The sequence below is a fragment of the Lissotriton helveticus genome, chromosome 7, assembly GCF_964261635.1.
Source record: "Lissotriton helveticus chromosome 7, aLisHel1.1, whole genome shotgun sequence".
Classification (NCBI taxonomy): domain Eukaryota; kingdom Metazoa; phylum Chordata; class Amphibia; order Caudata; family Salamandridae; genus Lissotriton; species Lissotriton helveticus.
This window is the reverse complement of record NC_136068.1, coordinates 967,824,424-967,847,332: the sequence shown is the minus strand read 5'-3', so window position 1 is coordinate 967,847,332 and position 22,909 is coordinate 967,824,424. Positions and strand designations below refer to the sequence as shown.

At 47.9% G+C, this 22,909-nt stretch overlaps 1 protein-coding gene across 1 annotated transcript in view; it reads left to right on the top strand.

Moving 5' to 3' along the window:
- Positions 1-22,909, top strand: part of MGAT4B (alpha-1,3-mannosyl-glycoprotein 4-beta-N-acetylglucosaminyltransferase B) — a 1,462,166-nt gene that overhangs the window by 528,912 nt on the left and 910,345 nt on the right. The window lies entirely within an intron of this gene.

Below are 22,909 nucleotides of genomic sequence, written 5' to 3'. Positions count from 1 at the left end.
AGAGACATGCTCCGAGTTTGGGCCAGGGCATGGTAGCCATGCCCTCTTCGCTCATATCTGACCTGCAGCTGATGCTGCAGGATTATCGGAAAAGGTTTCCGTCGGAACCTTCTGGACAGTCTGCAGTTCCTACACAGTCACAAGTGCAGCAGGCTATTAGTCTTCCAGTGGCACACCCCTCGCCACCACCGGTTGCACCTGCGGTCCGAGTCCCCACTCCGGATCCCGCACCCTTTCATGATGTCCAACAGGATACCTCTTCGGATGAGGAGGCGATACAGGTGGATCCCTTGGTTGATCCGTTGCAAGACCCGGATTTGGATCAAGGAGACAGTGGGCCACAAGATCCGGACGCTGCTGGTCGTGACACGTCCATCTCCCCTCCTGTGGATATAGGGGGTTTTCATCACCTGATGGAAAGGGCAGCTAAAAGATTTGGATTGCCGATTTCGAGAGAAGAATCGGAATGTTTCCTTTATGACTTTAAGGAACAACACCGGAGATCGGTCAAGTCTATTCCCATCATTGAACATGTATGGGAGGAAGGGATGAAAATTATGCAAAATCCGGCCACGGTGATTCCAGTCCTCCCGCGGCTGGAAAAGAAGTATAAGGCTCCGGACGGCAGTCCTGCTTGCCTTCTTGGTCAGCCGAAGCCTGATTCAGTCATCTCTCAGGCGGCTCAAAGCAAGTCCAAGAACCCGTCCACACCTTTGACCACACCACCGGATAAGGACGGTCGACGCCTAGATAACGTGGGGAAGCGGTTTTCCTCAATGGCCAGCTTGCTTGTTAGAGCGTCAAATGCTCTTGCCATCCTCGGCCGATACGACCGACAGATGTGGTGCGACATGGAACCCTTCGTGGAGCAGTTACCAGAACCCACAAAGGAGGAAGCCAAGAAGGTGCTTATAGAGGGGGAAAAGTCTTCTGCTGAGGTTATAGACTGTGCAATGGACATTGCTACCACGGCATTTCGAGCCTTGGCTGACTCGGCAGTACTACGACGCCAGGGCTGGTTGAGAGCCACCTGGTTTCGCCAGGAGGTCCAGAATAGGATCCTGGATCTACCATTCGATGGGGACATGCTGTTTGGCAAGCACGTGGACGATGCCCTGCAGAATATCAAAAAGGACATGGACACTGCAAAGGCCTTAGGGTCCCTCACCTACCGGAAAGTCCCCTTTAGGGGCGCACGAGGCAGAGGATTTACATCATACAGAGGGAACCAACAGAGATATTCCTCTCTGCCTTCTCAGTCCTATAAGCCCCAGTACTCCAATCAGCGCCAGGGACAATCGGCGTCTTTCTCTCGCCATCAGCCGCGGGGCCGTCAGACCCGGCAGGGACGTGACAACACCAAGCGTCAATAGCGGCTTTCCGGCTCTACCTACTGTTCCTTCCCTCCCAGTCACATCAGTGGGGGGCAGGATTTCTCTGTGTCTGGAGAACTGGAGATCAATAACATCGGACCAATGGGTCCTCAAAATTGTAGAGAGTGGCCATGTGTTGGAGTTCCAAGACCTTCCTCCGACAAGAGCTCCGGGCACCATCCGCACGGGACATTTGGGACAACTCCACCTCGAAGCCCATCAACTGTTCCTCAAGGGAGCGATAGAACCGGTGCCTCTGTCCCAGAGGGGCCGGGGTTTCTATTCAAGGTTCTTCCTCGTGCGGAAGACGATAGACACTTGGCGCCCCATCCTAGACCTGCGGGAGCTCAACACCTATCTCGTCAAGCTCTCCTTCAGGATGGTCACTCTCCAGGAAATTCTTCCTCTCTTGAATCCAGGCGACTACTTGGCGTCGCTGGATTTAGAAGACGCGTATTTCCATATTCCGATACATCCAGCTCACAGACAATACCTACGCTTCACAGTGGGAAAGAGCCATTTTCAATTCAAGGTGCTTCCGTTCGGCCTTCGGTCGGCACCAAGAGTGTTCACCAAGGTGTTGGCGCCGGTTGCAGCCTTTCTTCGGAAACAATCTTTATAAATTTTTCCTTACTTAGACGACTGGCTCGTCAAGGCACCATCTTTCGAGGAAACTTCTCATGCAGTGGCAACTTGCATCCATTTGTTCCGTTGCCTGGGCCTTCAGCTGAACGAACGCCAAGTCAATCCTGCTGCCCTCCAGAACGGCCAGATTCCTGGGATCCGTGTTGGACACCACGCAATGTACAGCTCGTCCCTCGGAGGAACGACAACAAAAGTTGATGATTTCGGCTCGACTACTCTGCCGCAAACAATTCCTGTCTGTCCGCCAATACAAATCCCTTCTCGGGTCGATGTCATCCTGCATACCATTGGTACCACATTGCAGGCTGTGAATGCGTCCTCTGCAGGAGGAGCTAGACAAGCAATGGCGCCAGGCAGAGGGGTCATTCAACGACAAGGTGGTGGTGACAGCAGCGATGAGACAGGCGAGCAAATGGTGGCTTCTAAAAAGCAATATCGCCCAGGGTCTGTCATTCAGGAGTTCACCTTCACCCATGGTACTGACCACAGACGCGTCACTGGAGGGCTGGGGTGCAGTTCTCCGAGAGCTTCAAGTCAGTGGCCACTGGAGTCCAGGACAGCGCCAGTGCCATATCAATTTCCTGGAACTGACGGCCATTCGGTTGGCCTTGCAAGCTTTTCTGCCCAGAGTTCGCAACCATTCAGTGCTGGTCCGGACGGACAATACGACGCCATGCACTATGTCAACAAACAAGGAGGCACCAAATCGCTGACTCTGTCCGCAGAAGCTCAGCGGATTTGGGATTTTGCGATTCTGAACAACATCACTCTGAAAGCCGAACACCTGGCGGGAACTCTCAATGTCAAGGCGGATGCCTTGAGTCGACAGACGGAGGTGACTCACGAGTGGGAGTTGAATCAAACCATTCTGGACAGGGTGTTCTCAGTCTGGGGGACACCAACCATCGACCTCTTTGCTTCACCGGAGAACGCCAAATGCCGGTTCTACGCAAGCAAAGTTCACCATCAGGGGTCCCTGGGGAACGCTCTTTCGATGGCTTGGTACAGCGCATTCTTTTACGCTTTTCCTCCAATTCCCCTCATTCCTCGAGTCTTCAGGAAATTGAAGGCGGAGCCCTGCAAGATGATTCTAATTGCTCCAGCATGGCCCAGACAATTCTGGTACACCGAGCTTCTGAGGCTCTCCCGAGCTCCTCCGATTCACTTCCAACCCATTCCGTCCCTGTTGTCCAGGAATCAGGGGCAGGTTTACCATCCGGATCCAACATCACTCCACTTGACAGCGTGGCTCCTGAACACAGAGAGTTCAGTCATCTAATGCTCTCTCAGGAATGCCGGGAGGTCCTGGCTCATGCCCGAGCACCAAGTACCAATAAGACTTACAAGGCGAAATGGAAAAGATTCTGCCTGTGGTGTCAACGTCAAGGTCTCCATCCTTACACTTCCCAACCCCATCAATTGTTGCCATATTTACTATCTCTGGCTAAGTCGGGGTTGGCACATTCATCTGTAAAGGTACATCTGGCGGCCATATCGAGGTATCGACGCAATTCTTCGGGTCCGTCCTTATGGTCCTCTAGGGTTGTCAAACAATTCTTGAAGGGATTATTCCGGATGTATCCTCCAGTTCGTCCTCCTCCACCAGTGTGGCAGCTCAACCTGGTCTTGGCGCAACTCATGAAGGCTCCGTTTGAGCCTGTGCACAAAGCAGACTTAAAGTTCTTGTCTTGGAAGCTGGCCCTCCTGGTGGCTCTCACATCAGCGAGACGAGTGAGTGAGCTTCAAGCACTCTCCATAGTGCATCCATTTTTGCAATTTAAAAAGGAGGTTCTTATCCTTCGGACCAATCCAAAATTTATACCGAAGGTACCATCGGAGTTTCACTTAAATGAACCCTTGATTCTGAAATCTTTCTTTCCGCACCCTTCTACGCCTGCGGAACGCACGCTCCATTCTTTGGACGTTCAGAGATGCTTAAAGTTCTACTTGGAGCGCACACGTCCTTTTCGGAAGACGACTCAGTTGTTTGTGTCCTACAGTGCACCACGAAAGGGATTGCCTTTGGCAAAGAGTGGCATTTCCCGCTGGATCTCCAGTGCGATTCAGTTCTGTCATCAGGAAGCTGGCAAGCCACTGGATGGAAGAGTCAGGGCACATTCCACGAGGTCAGTGGCGTCATCAGTGGCTCTCTTTTCAGGAGTGGCCATTAAGGACATATGCAGGGCAGCAACGTGGAGCAGTACTCATACCTTCACGAAACACTACTGCCTGGAGTCTGCAGGACGAGACGACGCGGCTGTTGGTCAAGCAGTCCTGCGGAATCTTTTTCATTGAGAGGTGAGCTTTCCCTACGATCCCTCCAGCCTGGTGAGCACATTTTGTTTGTTTTGCTATGCTTTATGTATTGCTTATATGGTTATGTGATGCCATGTACGTACAAAATGTGTTCTTCGTAATTTACTGCTAGCTACTCTGATACAAAGCATGGGAATCTATGAAAGTTCCAATACTGGGGCAAGAAAACAAGTTACTTACCTGTAACTTTGGTTCCCCAGTATTGGTAACTTTCATAGATTCCCATGCGCCCGCCCGCCTCCCCGGGGAAAGCTCAGCCTGGTTACAGAGTTAGTGGCGGTTTGCACAACGGCTACGAAAATCTGAGGCTCTGAGCTCTCTCAGGAAGGTTCCAGAGGGTGAGGCTGCTCTGATTGGTCCTGGCAAAAGTTTGGTCTCTTTTTACAAAAAGAGGGTGATAGGATACAAAATGAGATGAGGCCTAGGCCTAAGTTTCTCTTTTGTTTCTATGGTTTTTATACTACAGAGGCTCCCATTCCGACGACGGGGAATGATACAAAGCATGGGAATCTATGAAAGTTACCAATACTGGGGAACCAAAGTTACAGGTAAGTAACTTGTTTTCATCACATGTATCCTCAAATCGATCAGGAAGACTGGCTCTGTTCCATAGATCTTCAAGATGTGTGCATTTACATTCCAGTAGCCAGAAAACACTGCAAATTCCTGAGATTTGTAGTAGAACATGATTGCTACCAGTGCAAAGTTCTTCCTTTTGGACTCAAATCGGCCTACCAGACATTTTTCAAAATGTATGGCTGTGGCTGCCGCACATCTCGGGAAACTCTGAATATTTGTCAGTCCATATCTAGATGACTTGCTTAATCAAGGTGTCAATGCAGCAACAAGCACAACATCATTATTGAGTCTCTGCTGTCAATTGACTAGGTCTTCATGTCATTCAGCAGAAATCAAACTCATCACCAGTTCAGTCTTTTCTTGGCAATGCAAAGACAGTATTTACGAACTGTCACGACAGGTAGAAAAGCGCAATAGACTGCATCTCAGTCCTGCTCAGGCTATCTCTGGGGATTTCTCAAATGCCTGCTCACAGACAGGTGATTTTAATCAAATCAATACAATACTTTATTACACCATCTCTCCAGAGGTAGTCAGACGTCAAACTCTGTGCACAAACATCACAGCCTCCAGTGCCTCTTGACCCCAGTCGGCACCTACAAAAGGACTCTGACCCAGAGAATAACCCATCCAAGGGTGTCGACCCCTCTCAGCCTTCTATTCTCAAGGCCACTGATGTCTTGATTCCATTTGAAGCCGAAGATTCCATCAACTACGGTGCCCGAGCCCTTGTTGACTTCGAAACTTTGTCTATGCCAAGAGCACCATTGACAACCAGCTTCTGCAGATGATTTTCCAGAGGCTACAAGAAGAGCTTGATGTGAGGCAAAAGCACCTGTTTGTCCATCCACTTACTGGGAAGATTTCAGCAAAACTACACCCACTGAAGTCCATAGAGACTTTTCCTTTTGGAAGAGGAGGCTGGCATTTGAGCAGGATCCTGAATCCAAGACTTCTCTGGGTCTGATGCCCAAAAAGCATAGAGACAGGGGCACCAGAGCTCTCCCCTATGCTCTACCTTCACCACCACCACAACCTCCTCAAATACCATCCCCAACCCCACTGCCTCCACCAGTGTCTCCAGAGGGATCCCCACACTCCATTTACGACCCAGGCAGTTCTTTTGGACTTGCTGATCCTTATGTTACCTCCTTTGAGCTAAGCCTGCAGATGACCCTAGGGAAGACTACGATGTCAACCCTCCGGGTGACCCATACCTGGGCCACATCCCCAGTTAGGCATTCCCCATACGATACGATAGCCTATCAAATGGCCCTTCAGTAGTCAGCTGCCTTTCTCTAGGTGGACATGCAGGTCACCGCCAGGGGGCGCATCTCTACCATATGACAATATAAAGAGTGTGCCCCCCACCCATCGCCAAGACCAGCACATAAACTATCTTGAGTTTCTAGCTATAATTCATCACTATTAAGTCCTTCCTTCAAGTCTTTCAAGGTAGGGTAGTCCTTACTAAGATCGACAACATAACTGGCATGTATTACTTTCATAAGAAGGGCTGCACACTCTTCCCTGTTCTCCTCTTGCTAGTACATGAACACATTAGGACATCTGCCACCTCATACGCCATCTGGGGAAGTACCTAGTGGGAGTGGACAACAACCTTGCGACCTTCTCAGCAGGACGCATCAAGTGGAAACACAACTCACAAGCCCTAACACAGTATTTCCAATGCTGGGACACCCCACTGATAGTACGCCACTCCTATAAAAAAAAAATGCCCAAACTTCACCTCTAGGTTCCCGCACCCACCATACATGCACAATGCACTACAGCTAAACTGGTTAGGAATCTTTGCCTATTCTTTTCTGCTTCTACCACTGCTTCCGTATGTTGTATGGAAGAGTCTGCAAATATCTCTAACTATTTTCCTAGTGGCCTTCACATGGGCGAGGCAGCCCTGGTACTCAACACTACTCAAGATGTTCATGAGCCCCCATGAGTAGCTACCCAACAGGCCGAACCAAGGCCATATTAGGCACCCAGCTCAATCTGACCATCTGGCCACTGAGGTCATAGAGTTCAGTTACCTGTGTCTCCCACTGGAATTCATGGACATTCTGTGTGAGTCTTGTAGGTCTACCACACGGCCTTGCTTTGCTGCAAAGTTGGAGAGGTTCGACCACTATCTCCAATCACCACTATCCCCGTAAGCCTAGTCTCCAGGACATCATTTGTTATCTTCTCCATCTAGAAAAGTTTGGCATCACCTGCACTTATCTACGGCTACATCTAGCTGCCATGGCCACATACATCCAAAATCAAACTCTCCTTCCTCTTTTGCATCCCTATAATCAAAGTCTTTATGGCCTTAAGATGGGCATCCCTCACATTATCTCCTCTGACCCTGTATGGAACCTTTATGTGGTTCATACTAGGTTCCCTTTCCAAAAGCCCTTCATTCAGGTTCATAGAGACGTTCTCAGAACAACCCAAAGTCCCTCTCCCAAGGCTGTTTCCCCTTTTCCGCCTCAACCAGACAATAGAGCTGCCTTTTTTTCCCTCAGCCAAACTCTGTAGCAGAGATAGCCCTTCATACCCTAGATCAGTGCTTCCCATTTTTTTAACAACACAAGCCATTTTTTTTAAATCTAAACTTACTCGATCCACCTAGCTTTAATGGACAAGGGGCGGGTGATTTTTTAAATGTAATTAAAGCATTGTTTGGTAGTGCTTTATCATTTACAGACAGCTGTTTTAATTGAAATGGCGACTAAATTTGCACAGACATACAGTTTTACTGGTAAAACGATAATCGGGTTTCAGTAACTATTTATCATTAGTGTATCACAAAGTAAAGTGTCTTCATTTGTTTTGATCCTATTGAAATCTATTTTTCCTTCACACGTCAGAATTCCCCAAAAACTGCTTAACTTTTGCATTTTGTAACTGTTGAATGTGTACCGTTCATTTAGAGGTATTTACATTTTGTTGTGTTACAAAAAAATGACATCCTGCAGTCTTTCCTTTCAACCCATCAGATTCACATCATACACTTTACTTTGTCTGACTGCAAAGTGAGAGGAGTTGGTAAACAGCAATCCCCATGTTAATTAAAAAAAAAAAATAAGCAGCAATTTATCAGAAGACATAACCTGACATTTGACCTAAAGTGTAGCAAATGTTACAAGATTAATATGAAATTATTTATTGCTTGGACTTTGGAAATTGGCTTGTGACCGACCCACAGTTTGGGCAATGCTGCCCTAGATGTCAAACGTGCTTTCCTGTATTACATCTACTGGACCACACCCTTCTATATATCTGATCAAAACCTCACAAAACCTCACAGTCCAGTCTATTTCTAAGGCTGGTATTGCCAGATCCATCGTCCAATGCATCCAAACCTGCCACCATCAAGCTAAAAGAAACTTATTGTTACCCCCCCAGAGTGCACTGTACATGCAAGAAGACTGCAGCCATGGCCTTCCTTGGTAACTCACTTCTAGCTGACCTATTTAAGGGAGCCACTTTGTCAACCTCACATACCTTGTGTAACACGTATTGACGCTGTCTTATCAGATAATCTAAAGATAACATGCCTATGCAGGATTGGAACATATGAGGAACTATGCCCCACCATAGATTAGATTTTAGATCAAGTAACATAATTAAATAAGCCTTTTGAGCCAAGTTACAAGTTAAACATCATTGTGTCTCTAAGGAGGTCAGGTAATTAATTAATCCCTTCCATTGATTTTCATTTCAAATGCATTCTTTATTTGGCAAAATTATACCCTTCTAATACTTTGAAGAATAACATTGAAAAGCATTGAAAAAGAAACATATCCTTGAAACGTGTCGGCTGTGCTGTTGTTTTTTGTGTGTAAACCCTACAAGAATATAATCAATCAAGTACTGGAAGTATATAATTTAATCAAATAAAGAACACATTTGAAATGAAAATCAATGGATTGGGCTGAATTAATTAACTGACTTCCTTAAGGACACAATGGCTTTGCAATACACCCTTAGGGTAGTGTCCCAGGAGTATAGAAAGTGCCTTGTATAAGGCAATATGTATAATGAATCATAAACGGAAATTAGTTTAAGATCCTTTTAAATTGCAGAAATCTGTGCTAGATGGAGCTGTCATTTAAACAAATCGATGCAGTATGAGGCTTTGGGTCACTCCCATGTACAATCTGCAAATTAATCTAAGTCCAGAGTATGCAATAAATGAAGGTGGGTTTGTTCTCTGAGCATTAAAAAAGTAACACTGGCTTACCTTCAGATTGAGCCCTCTCCCACAGGAAAACAAGCAGTAACAGCCACAGTTATCATTAGATGACATAATTTTTACATAGGCTCACCAAATCACAGTACAGAATTAAATGCAACATTATCTAACGCCATCCCCAAATTTCAGGTTTACTTGATAGTGACAGCATCATTTACACATATCAATGCGTTTAAAAAGATTTCTGTTGAAATAAATATTTACTGGCTTTAACTGAAACTCTAAAAGGAGCTATAGCGTTTTCCCCCCAGAGAATGACATTGAATGCCTAATTAAATCCCCAAATTAGTATTTTATTTATCAACATTATCTGATAGAGAGATCTAGCTGCAGATTCCTTACCTTTGAAATCCTCATAGGTCAGACTGTATCAGGAAGATTTTTGCATGAGCAGTACCTCTGCCAGATGGTATGTGGTATTAATTGGCTCCGCTCTGCGTCATCCGCACCAGAAGTGACGTTAGTGTCACCTTTGTAGGCACTACACATCAGTTCTTTTTTTCTGTCCTGGTTAGCGATGATATATTCTCTGTTGTTTTTTGACAGCCTATTTTGAAAGTTTTGTTGAATTCTTTTTTGGAGAAATCTTTCCTCCTGGTGTCTAGGGATGTCATAGATGAAGACAGGTTTTAAACCGTGTGGTTCCAGTCACTGCGCCAGGTCAGTTACGGACCCACACTTCTTGTTTCTGTAGTGTCTCGAGCGCGACCATGACTCCAAGTCGTGTTCGGACTGCTGGGCCATGGCACCTAAGGCTTTGAGGAAGCAGTCCTTGAAGCTGCTAGGGGCCCAGCAGGCAACGCGCTACTCCTCGGAGGTCTCTGTCCCAAACGAGAGGGAGGTCGCGGAACCACTCCAGGAGCCCCAAGTCATCTTCCTCCAATTCCAGGTCTTCAGGACGTTCAAGGAAGAAGCATAAAAAACACAAGAAGTCGAAGCGTACTTCGACTTCTCTTTGTCCGCCGGCTGACACAACGAAGGAGCATTGATGTTCACGCCACGGTTCTTTGGAATCGTTGCCAGGGCAAACTCCTAGCCTCCCATCTTTTTAGTGGTGGCCATGAATTGGGTGCCACGTTAAGTAGGAAGTGCTCCACAAAGCATTAGCGTATGCAAATTAAAAGAGCATCGCGCGAAGGGCATGTGTACCACAGAAAACACTTGAGAGCACTACTTGATTACACTGGAGCACGGCAGACATGGACCGGGTGCCGCGCTAAGTGGGAAGTGCTCGTTGTCAATGTAAAAAAAAAAGGTTCCAAAGACAGGACATACAATAGCAACAAGTGGAAGTGGACAAGTCCTGGGGGTGATCCATGGGAGTCGACAATTGAGAGAAAAGATGGAACAAGGAGGAACCATTATCCAATTAGAAGCAACGTTTTTTAAAGGACACAAAAGCCAGTCAGAAGCTAGAGGCAGGCTGTAAGCCCACAGATTGAATACAGCATGTCGAGAGACTGCACATGTGCTGCTTAGACTCAACCTAAAAAGGAAAAACCCTGGACAAGCTCATTCTTAGGAAACTCCAGTAGAATCTGGAACTCCCCTGCATCTGAAATACAAACAAAACCCTCCAGCCCTGCCTTAAAAAAAAAGAGTCAAAGCAATGTTACTTGCAAAATACCTACGATCAGTACCAATCTGAGCATATTTTTGGCCCAATAAGTGATCATGTCTAAACTTCTCAAATCTTCTATTGCACACTACTACGGAAAGACGCTTGCAATGTGAAATTGATGTAACTCTTTCTCAGACCCTCAGTCATTAGTCAAACACTACTACAGGGCCAACAACGTATTAATTTTCTGTTTTGTAGGTGGGAAGAGGGGAACATGGCGGCAGTAGGCTGAGCTGCCGCGGTACTCCGCCTTAGCTCCCGCGGGGCGTCTGGTTTTTCTTTTCTTTTTTCTCGCCGAAAATGAGGTTGTTCCTTCGGAGATTGTATGCGGCTGTCTAAACTAAATCCATTTCTGCATTCCTTTTTGCTACAGTATACACGCTAAAGGGAAATTCAGTAAAATCGGTAAAATCTTTTTTTCCTGGCGTGTGTGAGCAGTTCCTTACCACGGCTCAATGTGTTTTGAGAAGGGCGTTCCCAGCGCGAACACAGCAATCACCGGAGCCACATCGCCGAGCTTTGATCCAGCCCGGCTGTTGCAGCAACCGTCTCCCTGGAAGTGGAGCCGCGCAGCCCTGGAGCTCCGCCGAGGCAGGCAGCTACGGTCCCTACGCAGAGACCTCAGCTCCGCAGCCACAGAGGGAGCACCGAAGGAGGGTATATCGGCAAGGAGAATTACGGCGGCGGCGGCAACCGCTGTGGTAGACGCAGCGGTAGGAGCAACGGTTGAAACAGCTGCAGCGGCTGAAACGGCTGTAGCGGTGGTTGAGGAGACATTGGAAGAGGTAGAGGGAACGTATGAAGGTAATAAGGGTCGGAGAGGTAAAAGCCAGAAGTCCCATACAAGGAAAGGGAATAAATCAAATAGGGCTAAGTGCAAAAAGGAGGGAGGCTGTGGATCTCAGGTTCAGGCTCATGCTCAGGCTAGTGTAGATAGACTGTAGTCTGGGGGGTAGCCCAAGCTGAGGGGGGCCCGTATGGTCAGATTTGAGTGGTATTATCGAAACCAGAAGCACTAAGGCTGGTGATAACATCAGCAATATATCATTAAAAACCTCCTCCTATCTCTCTTCGGAGGTAAAACCCAAACGGGCAAAGAAAGTAAAAAAAGTTAAAACAACTCTAGATCCGAGTACGAAGATAACGCCTTCATTGAGATCTTACTTTAAGGCCATTCCTCAGGTTTTGAATTTAACACAGAATAATTCCTCAGAAATGTACATGCCCCAGGTCATAGCTCCAGATATAGTCACATCAGGGGATCAGCCCTCATCGTGGTGCAATCAATTAAGCATGGAGACAGAGGTCCATTATGGGGTTCGCCCCTGTGGGACAAGCTGCGTAACCACTGATGGTGATGTTACCTCTGCAGATAGTGCAGGGGGTAGAAAACGACAACACCCAGAAGGACTTGAATGACCCCTTAGCTATCAGCAAGAATATTGCTATCCTACGATATCAATGGGGTTGGTAGAAGCTGAAGTCAGTAGCTTTCCGGCCGAAACTGAGCATCAGAAAACTGGCATACATTCTGAGTCAGAAGTAACAAAGGAGACAGTAATTGCAGAAGGGGTTGAAGGGGCAGGTCATCAACACCCTGAATGTCCCTCAAATTCAGATCAAAGCATTCAGTCGCAATCAACATGTAATTTACCTTTATGCTCAGATACCATCACAGGTTTACCTACATTACACACTAATATACCCCCAGTTCTCTCACTCTCCTCAATAGCATCCATGTTTTTAAACTTATCGTCTGATATTAAACGTAAATTCGAAGAGTCTTCAAAAATACAGAGAGAGATTAGGTCTTATTGCGAGTCGCTCGACACCAAAATAGATGGGCTTTGCGTTAGAACTGGGGTCTTGGAGGAGACAACAGCTGAAATATCAATGGAATTGGAAAAAGTTAAGGAAGACATAATTAAACTGAAACGAGAGGACACCGCACTAATGGATAGAATGGAGGTCCTTGAGAACAATGCGCGTTGCTGTAACATTCGCATATTACATGTACCAGAAGGAAATGAGGGATCAGACATCAAGTCCTATATCATCCAACTTATCAAAAGGTCTCTTAACATAATCCATACTGAAGAGGAATTAAAAGTGGACATCCAACGGGTTCATAGAGACCCTTATAGGCGTAATCCTCAGCGCACGAAGCCCCGGAAGATACGAGTTAACTTTCATACCTTTGCACTGAAGGACCAGATTCTCAACTTAGCGCTCACACAAAAATCCCTGTCTGGTGGTGATTTTACTTTCCAAATAAGATCGGATCTATCAAGAGCAACCTTAGATAGACAGTGGGAATTGGGTAGGAGAATGGAGGCCTTTGAGAACCTGGGTGCATCAGTTCAGTTGAGTTTTCCCGCAGCCTTGAAGATCATTTTTTATAAAATCTGTATTTATATTTATGCATAATACACAGCTGTCAGCCTACAACCCAATGGGCCGGCCGCTATGACATCGGACATTACACATTTCACGCAAGCGAGGCTCTCCGGCTGCCTACTCAGGGGTAGGCGGCGTAGAATTATAACCGCGCACATGGCGGAAAATCAAGAATCAAATATTGTAGGTTTTGATTTTGAAATTTCGTTGAAATTAAACTAACAACATAAAACACATTCACATGGCGAATAAACATGTACAGGGAGTCAAAGGGACAGGGTGGAAGGATCCTAACAGCATAGTATGATAGAACATATGTCTCGGGATGAAGGGCGATGAGGAGATAGCTCAGTATACACTAATAGCAAATAGGAGCCTGGACCGCCAACTAAGGAGACAACTGGACGTCAAAGGTGTATTCTAGTGGGGGAGTGCAAACATTCCCTCTGTAAGTGTTCCACTGGGACCAAATTCTACCCCATTTCTTGGGTTTGCCCCGGGCCACATACACCGTCTTTTCTCTGAACATTCACCAGTCCATGTTCTCCTTCCAAGCCGCTATAGTAGGTGATCTGTGGGAGCCCCAAAGCTGTGCAATGTCCCTCTTGGCCACCATGTTACCAAGAGTCGCCCAAAAAGTCTGGGCCGTGTTGTAGTCCGTAGGTTCCCAGACATTGAGAAGACATCGTCTGGCCTCAGGCAAGAGAGAGACCCCGGTGACTCGTTCCATTATAGCATGCACTCTAGACCAGAAAGCAGCCACATCCAGACACTCCCAAATAATATGCAAAAAGGTTCCACTCATACCACAGCCACGCCTATATAACCCATCAAGAGAGTTACCCATTTGCACCAGGCGCGGACCAGTGACATATATACGATGGAGGATCTTCAGCTGGACGAAATGGAGGTGGGCTGGGATGGCCACCTCCTTTGGGGAGGAGATGGCCAGCTGCCAATCCTCATCATCCAGCTCCAAGCCGTCTGCGGTCCACGAGGCTCTGAGGCGCTCAAGCAAGTCAACTCTGTTATTGATAAGCTTTTTATAAAGCAAAGATATGGTACTATCTGGCACGTGGCCATCGAGAATGCGGTCTTCTAGAGGCGAGGATTCAGGGATCTCCGTCCCCGTAGGGAAGACAGAGGTCAAGGCGTGTCGCACCTGAATGTACCTGAAATATTCCTTGTCATCTAGCTCATATTCAGTTTTGAGCGCCTCAAAAGTCTTAACACTACCCTTGGACCAGAGATCCTCCACCTTGCTTATGCCAATCGTGTCCCATTTATCAAATCCTTTCGTTCTCCACAAATTACCCAAACGGTCAGAATCATACAGCGGGGTTGCCCGTGTTAACCGATCACTCCAACCCATGGCAGCATTCGCGTCACGCCAGACTCGCACAGCAATTTTCGTGGGACCAGTCAGGGTACCAAGTGGCTTCCTGGAATACAGTGCCCTATTAAAATTCTCACCCGGAAGGAGATGTTTATCCATTGCAAAAGCAGGAGTATGACCAGGGGCGTATGTCACATGATTGACAGCACTAAGCTGCGAGGCCCAATAGTAGCGTTTAATATCTGGGAGGGCAATGCCACCATCATACCATGGCAGGGTAAGCTTGGGCAAAGAGATTCGCGCACGCCCATCCCAAATTAGTTGCCTCTGAAGGCCCTCAACTTCACGGAAATACCCCGGAGGTATAGGATCAAAGAAATTCTGAAGTGCGTATAAGAACCTGGGGAGCGACATCATCTTAAAGAGAGCCGCACGTCCCAATGGGGAAAGGGGCAGACGCGCCACCGCAGGACGTCAAGTTTGAGCCGCTGGAGGGGGGCTCGGAGGTTACGTTCGTAACGGATGGCAGAGTCCAGTGTGACATAAACCCCCAGGTACTTAAAACCAGTCTCAGCCACCTGAATCGGAAATCTACGGGGCAGCGGGGGGAGAACCCCAGCCAAAACGTAGACACATGACTTGGTCCAATTGATGACGAGACCCGAGTTCTTCCCGAAGGAGGTCAGAACATCGAAAAGCACATTCAGAGAGTTCCGAGGGGAGGTGAGGTAGAGGAGGATGTCATCCGCATAGAGCGAGACGCGATCCTCAAAGTCGGGAGTCCACTGAATACCTCTGATCGAGGGTTCCCAACGAAGCCACTCGGCCAGCGGCTCCAGAGCGAGGGCAAACAGCAACGGAGACAATGGACAACCCTGACGGGTGCCACGTCCGAGCGTGAAAGTGCCTGAGACCCTGCCATTCACAACCACCTGGGCCAGCGGTCCTTCATAAAGGAGCTGAATCCAGGTGATGAATTTAGAGCCAAACCCAAACTTAGCGAGAGCTGCCCAAAGATACGGCCATTCTATCGTATCAAAAGCCATGGTAGCATCGAGGGAAGCCAAAATGGCCGGCTCTGTCAAAGTCCCAGCTCTCGCGAGAACTCCGTGGAGTCTCCTGAGATTAAGGGCGGTATTCCGGTGTGGGATGAAGCCGGACTGATCCGGATGGATCAAGTCGCCTACAACCTTAATCAGCCGATTAGCTAGCAATTTAGCGAGTATCTTGGGTTCAGCATTGAGTAATGAAATGGGCCTGTATGAGGCACAACGGTCGCGTGGCTTACCTTCCTTGTGAATCACAACAATGGTGGCTAGGCGCTGATCAACAGGAAGGAGACCAGTTTCGAGTGCTTCGAGAAACATATCTCTCAGATAGGGCGCCATTTTGTCGGGTCGCAGTTTGTAAAGCTCAATGGGCAAGCCATTGGGCCCCATAGCCTTATCAGATCGAAGGGAGCGAATGGCTCCAGCGACCTCATCTACTGTAAGGGGCTCATCCATCAGGGTCCTATCCTCCTCAGAAAGGCAGGGCAACGCGATATCGTGCAGCAACAAACGGGAATCACACTCATCCCTATCGCTCACCTAAGCATAGACAGTCTGGAAATGGTCCACAAAACAATCAACAATCCCAATCGGGTCAGACACACGTTCACCACTCGACCGTTCGATCACCGGCACAACCCGATTCGCCCTCTCCTTCCTATCCAACCACGCAATGAGCTTACCCGCCTTATCACCCACATCATATATTCGACCCTGTTGCTCTCTATTCATAACTTTAGCAGCATCAGTCACCAGGGCTCTGTAATCGGCCTGCTTTAAAGCAAGGGAGTGTAAAGTTGCAGGGGTATCATTTCCACCTAGGTCACTCTCAAGTACTGATATCTCATCTTCGAGACGCGCCAGTTCTGCATGTTTGGCCTTCTTAGCCGCAGCAATCAATGACAGTGAATAACCACGAACAGCAGTCTTGAAAGCCTCCCACAATGAAACAGAGGAAGAAACCGACCCCACATTTTCAGTAAAGTAACAATCAATGGCCTTGATCAGTTCTGAGCGCGTCTTGGGGTTTTGCAAATGCCATGGATTTATGGGAGAACTCTCCCCACACAACCGACCCCAGCCTCAACACTTAGCCACAATGGGGAATGATCCAAAATGCCCCTAGGGAGGTGACGGACCTCTCGCACAGAGGAAGACTGGGCAAACGGCAATAAGAAATAATCAATTCTAGAGAGACTACCATGGGCCCCAGAATGGAACGTGTATTGTAGTTGTGCGGGATGTAGCATTCTCCAACTATCAACAAGCCCGAAGGTTTCAAGGAGCTCAGCAAGCCACATCTGGGAGTTCGGTAAATCTCTGGGCGGGTATCGATCTAAGTTGCCAGAGACCACGGAATTAAAATCCCCCCCAAGGATAAGGAGACCATCAGGGAGCCCTAGCAAAAGCCGCCCAAGGTCAGCGTAGGTAATAGCTTGTAGACCCAGGGGACATATATACTAACTACTGAAAGCATCTTACCCTCCCATCTTCCCGAAATTGCGACATATCGTCACCTGTCGTCCCGTGTTATCTCGTCAATTTCAAGGGGCAGAGAGGACTGAATCAGAATGCCCACCCCTCTAGAACCGGAGGTGAACCCGGCGTGAGCGACCAGTCGGTACCCACGTCTATTCATAGCCTGGCAAGCATTCCCTATAAAATGGGTCTCCTGCAATAAAACAATATCAGGGGAATGGCGTCGGAGGAACTGAGACACTACTCTGCGTTTTATCCTGTCTCCCAATCCATTAACGTTCCAGGACAACAATCACAACTCACCCCCCCCCCTCCCAAAAAAGGACCGCTGCCCTCCCCCCCGGAAACCCATTCACAGCAGGATGAGCGCAAAGAATACAGTGCCATGTGAAAGAAACAAATACAAAAACAATAACAATCCCCCCCACCCCCCAATAACCCCCCCGTTACAACACCCCCCACCCTGCACCCCTGCTTACGACTCAAAAGCCACCCCAACTTGCAGTGTGCCTGTCGCCCTCTCGTAACCCTTACACTACACAAAGAACCCAGGAGGAGGAAGAGTCCCCTTACACCCGAACCACCCTCGGGCTCAACCATATAAATAGTAAAACAATAGGCATAACTCAGCTGATAAGCAAGTAATAAGAAACCGAACGTCGAGAACCACAATGTCACTCCTGATCCGATGCGCCCCCCACGGCTCCACCGGGGCGTCCGCTAAGATCGTCTCTTTTTGGCAATGTATCAAGCCAGTCACTGGCGCAGTCTGGTCGGTCAAAGAAAAGGGTTCGATCCTCATATTCGATGCGCAGTCGAGCTGGAAACAGCATCGCATACTTGAGGCCCAAGTCCCGCAATCGCCTCTTCACTCCCTGGAACCACATTCTTTGTCTCTGGACCTGCGGAGTGAAATCCGGGTAGATATTGATAGTACTGTTGTCAATCTTCAAGGGGCCACGACCACGGGAGGCCTGAAGGATAGCATCTCGATCCCGAAAGTGGAAAAGTCTTGCAATAATAGGCCTCGGGGGGGCCCCCGGTTTAATCTTCCCACCCGGGAAGCGATAAGCACGTTCAACAGCAAAGAATTTGCTGAGTCCAGCGGGGGCAAGATGCTTGAGGATCAAGTCCTCCACAAGAAGGTCGACAGTAGTGCCCTCGGGATTTTCCGGCACCCCTACCAGGCGTATGTTGTTTCGCCGGGCCCTATTTTCATGCTTGTCCAGCCGTCGGGCCATCAAGTCGTGCGACGATCTTAGGTTACCGATCTCCGACTGTGCATCCGCCACATCAGTAACAAGGCTGAAGGTCTTCAAATCCAAGGCCTTGACCCTTTCATTAGTTTTGGCCAAGTCGGCTCTGATAAGTGTGACATCAACAGCCACGATATCGATTTTGGTGGCGAGGGCCTCATACTGTTGTCCCATATCAGCTTTCATTCCAGTAATGGCACTCATGAGGTCCTGGAGAGAAACCTCCGTTGGCGCAGTGGAGTCCGTCATGGGGTCTGCAAGAGTACGGCTAGTACCGCCGGGGGACCCCTTCGGTTGCGTATAACGGTCCATAACATTAGACTGAGTAGGTCCCCCGCGGACCGGTGTCTTTGTCTTGCGCTTCTCGAACTCGGGTTTAACCCCTTCGACGCTCATGACGAGCTGGGCTCGTCATGGCGTAGCCTCCTCGCACGCTCATGACGAGCCCAGCTCGTCACGTAAAGTGCGGTTTCGCAAAACCCAGCGTACGGGCGGAATTCCGCCCGCACGCATGCGGTTAAAAGCCATGTTGGGAGCTGCGCCCCGAAGGGGCCCTCGGGACCTGGTGAAAATGGCCGACGTTGGAGGGATCCAGAATTCGAAAGTTAGGGCCAAAACAGTACAAAGTCAGTTGAGGGGTAGGCCAAGGAAAAACCGATGTGGCAGGACACTGCAGCGGGTCGGAATTGCACTGTCTTGGGAGCCGATCCGCTCGTTGAATAGTTACTCAAGAGTCCGAGGAGAAATCGAAACCGAAAGCGAGACTGAGGCCGACTGGGGAGATGTCCCTCCAGCCGTTGTTGTTTACTTACTTCCCGGCCCAAGAAGCAGCAGAGTCCCCGGTCTCGTTAGGGGTGGGCCCTGAAAGTAGAAGTCTGCGTAGAATCGGTTTCCGATGTCCAAACTCAAATTTTAAAAGGATGATAAAATCAGCAAGAGTAGGTCTTCAAAAGCCCATAATCATAAACAGGATATCTTGAGGATATTCGCAAGAGGGCGGCGTGGGTCTCGGGAGCTCTCTGCTCACGCGACCATCTTGGACGCCCGCGTAGCTCCTCCTTGAAGATCATGTTTAATAACAAAATGCATCATATCTGCACAGTTCAGGCCACAGATTACCTACTGATAGGCACTTCTAAAAGATGAGGCCGGCACGTTTAAGTAGAAGTTGGGGATTGTGAGATGTCTTTTCTTACTGCCTATAAGCTCGCAAGTTCGCGAATATCGCGAAATCAGCTCTGAGTTAAACATATCATTTAATTATTTAACTCAGATAAAAAAAAAAGGGGATCAAGAGGAACAAAAAAGGGGGCAAAAAGTAGAAGAAAAAAAAGTGTATATTTTCAGTGGACCCATAGTAGAACAAGAATCCTAATAACTATCTAAAAAAAAAAAAAGGTATACATAAATATATAAAATATATAAAATAAATAAATCACAATTAAACACAATAAAACACAACTAAACACAAAAAAAACCCATTAAATGTATTCACTTCACTTCTCTGGTATAGGTAGTAAATCTATGTAATCCTATGTAATTCTGTGTAGCCTTACAAACTGTTTTTAAACAGATTTGGCGAGTGCTTTATTTCCAGAATAAATACCGCTCCGCGGAGCTAGGATTGGAAAAGGGGTACCAAAACCGGACGCGTTCCGGTGGACAATCAAGGGTTCCTCAAGGGAGCGTGGGTGGGGGTCACGGGGGTGAGGGGTAGGGTAAAAAAGTATAAAATGTTTCTCATCTCTGCATTGGTAATCATTTCTATTATTGTTAAAAAATGGACAGTATATAAATTCCGGATCTACATCATGGACTATAAGTCAGGGAGTTTTCGCCTCAATGGATGCACCAACTATGAGTCTAGTTAAGATACTCTCCTGGAATGTTAATGGCCTGCGTACCAAACCTAGATCTAATACAATAATACAATATCTACGTGACTTTGATGCGCAGGTCATTATACTTCAGGAGACCCATTTGGTTGAGGCTGAGGTTCATGATTTGGTAAAGAAAAACAATTGGATAGATTTTGCTGTGACTACATCGCAGACACCTAACATCAGAGGGGTCACCATTTTTAAAAAAAAAACAATAAATACTAGACTCTTAGAGCAGAAAACAGATCCCGCAGGCAGGTGGGCCATTGCAACAGTTGTGATAGGTGCCTCACGCCTTACGATAGTGGGATACTACTAATAGGGACGACCCATCTGCCTTAGTATCATTGTTTTCTGAACTTCTGAACTTTTCGGAACCTGTTATAATAGCAGGAGATTTCAATGTTGTACTCGATCCTTCACTAAATAAAACTAGTTCTAGTCAACAAAATATTTTGTCGAAATCCAGAGACTTCTTACTTAAAACCATGTCACAATATGGTATTATTGACATATGGAGGGTTAGGTCTGGGCAGAAAATAGGTTTCTCTTTTCGAAATTACAAATATCGCCATAGATCTAGGATAGACTTTTTTCTAGTAAGCAGATGTTGACTGCCTGCACAATTTACATCTGAAAGTGAGTGTACGTGCCCTTCACAACACTGCTACAGGACATTTTGTACCGACACTACGAGTAGCAAGGAAGTGATTGCCTGGATGAAGTTTGCTCTGTGCATTAGTCGGGCTAACTCTGCTCCAAGTGCATCTTGAAGGAAGAGTGCTTGAAGGGTCCACCCCTGACCTTGTCTCCAGCCCCCGCCCTCCCCCAGTCCTGTGGTTGCCTCGAGTTTCGGTGCACACACACAATGGGCGTCACGGAGCTGCCCTGTGTACATTCCCAGCCCCGGACAATGCTTCCCTGCAGGGGGTGGTCCCTGCCAATGGCACTGGGAGGAGCGGAGACCTGCAAAGGAACCCGACATTGATGTGTTCCATTAGCGCCTCACTGGGGAAATTAGCATCAGGGCGATTTGCGCCGCATTGGGGGCGGGTGTTTGGGGGACTTGTGTCCTCTACTATGGAGCTGCCTTTCCCAAGCTGGTCGAGAGGAAGGAGGAGGGCCGCCTTCTATTCACATTATCTACATACACTGACTGCGTTCTGTGGGGGTGCCGCGTCACACATGAATGTCCCTGTAGAATAGGTCACCTCTGACCACCTTAAGCCAGCACTCCCTGAAATGGGGCTGCAAATTGCCTTACACTTTTTTTCTGCTCACATTCTTGATACTGTTTTTCCCCCCGCTTCCTTTCCATCTGTTTTACCTACTCTGCTGATGTTGGGCGCGGTGGCCAAGCATGAGTTAATATCCAGGTCTAGTTAAATGCAATGATTCCTGACATGGAAGTATGCAGAGTTTGAGGGGTTGTGCAAATAAATCAAAGGGAGCTGCTTTGTTTAATTTCTCCTGGTAAATCATTCACAGGCCGCACACCCCGGAGCCAATGTTCCTACCTGTCTGACAAGGAATGCATGTCACACTCGCATTCCTCGTAACCAACACAGTTAAACCTGGAGAGGCCCCTGACCCAGCCCCAGTAGCCGCCAGCCTCCGTTTCCACAGGAGGAAGCCAGGTTCTACACGTGCCTAGGTTTTTGTTGTTCTTTCTGTCCTCCCTGACTTCTTTCTTTACATGTCCAAATCATTTCAGCCTTATAGTCCAAAAATCTTCGTATTATCCTCACATACTCCTTGAAATTGATTTTGGAACGCGTGAGACAGGGAGAGCCCATCGATGAGGAGGGGGTTGTGAGAAAGTTGATTCTGGGGAACTCCGATTGTTCAAAATCTGATGTGCTAGGCTTTCTGGTCCTGTTTGCTCTTTTCTTTCTGGTACCATACAGTCCTGTTTCCACCATGTTTAGTATAGGGCTTCAAGTATCAAGAAGCAAGCAAAAGGACACAAAATGGGATTAGCTGCACTCGTGAGTGGGATGGCACAAAATCTTTGGGAGTTAAACTAAGAATGGGGTTGCAAATGACATCTCATCATAGACACTAGGTGCTAGCCATGTGCTTTTCTTACAAATCCTACATCTCCCAAAATACATTAGGTTGGTAATTAAAGACCCGACACTGGACAATACTGTCCCAGATGACAGTCGTCCAGTACCTTGAGTAAGAAGGTGCATCGGTTGTTATGCCTGTGTCCAATAAAGAGGGTGCATGAAGGCTCTGGCTGCGGTTGCTTTGCTGCATCCAGGGTAATGATTGTTGGTGGGTGAGGAAGGCCTGGGATGAATAAAACCTGGGGATGGGACTGTGAAGCAGGTGTGGGGGCTCTCGGCTTTTGGGAGGCCTACGAGTAGTGCCACCCTACATGTATGGGTTAATATCCAGATGGCATCGCCACCGCAACACGGGGTAAATTCAGATGCGCCTATCCAGACCCAAAATGACACCCCAGTTTGTGAGTGTGCACACTTCAGGCGAAGAGCGTCCGCATGTCCGATGCCTTTGTTATACTAAAACCCAAGAGCGCTGTGCTGTTGAAGGGGTCGCCCCGATGACAAGCGATAAGAGGCGAAGAGCTGGCAATCTACAAACATTAGGCATGGAGTCTGGTCTACAGCGGGAGGGGGGACGGGCTCACGGACAGCGGGAGGGGGACGGGCTCACGGACAGCGGGAGGGGGGACGGGCTCACGGACAGCGGGA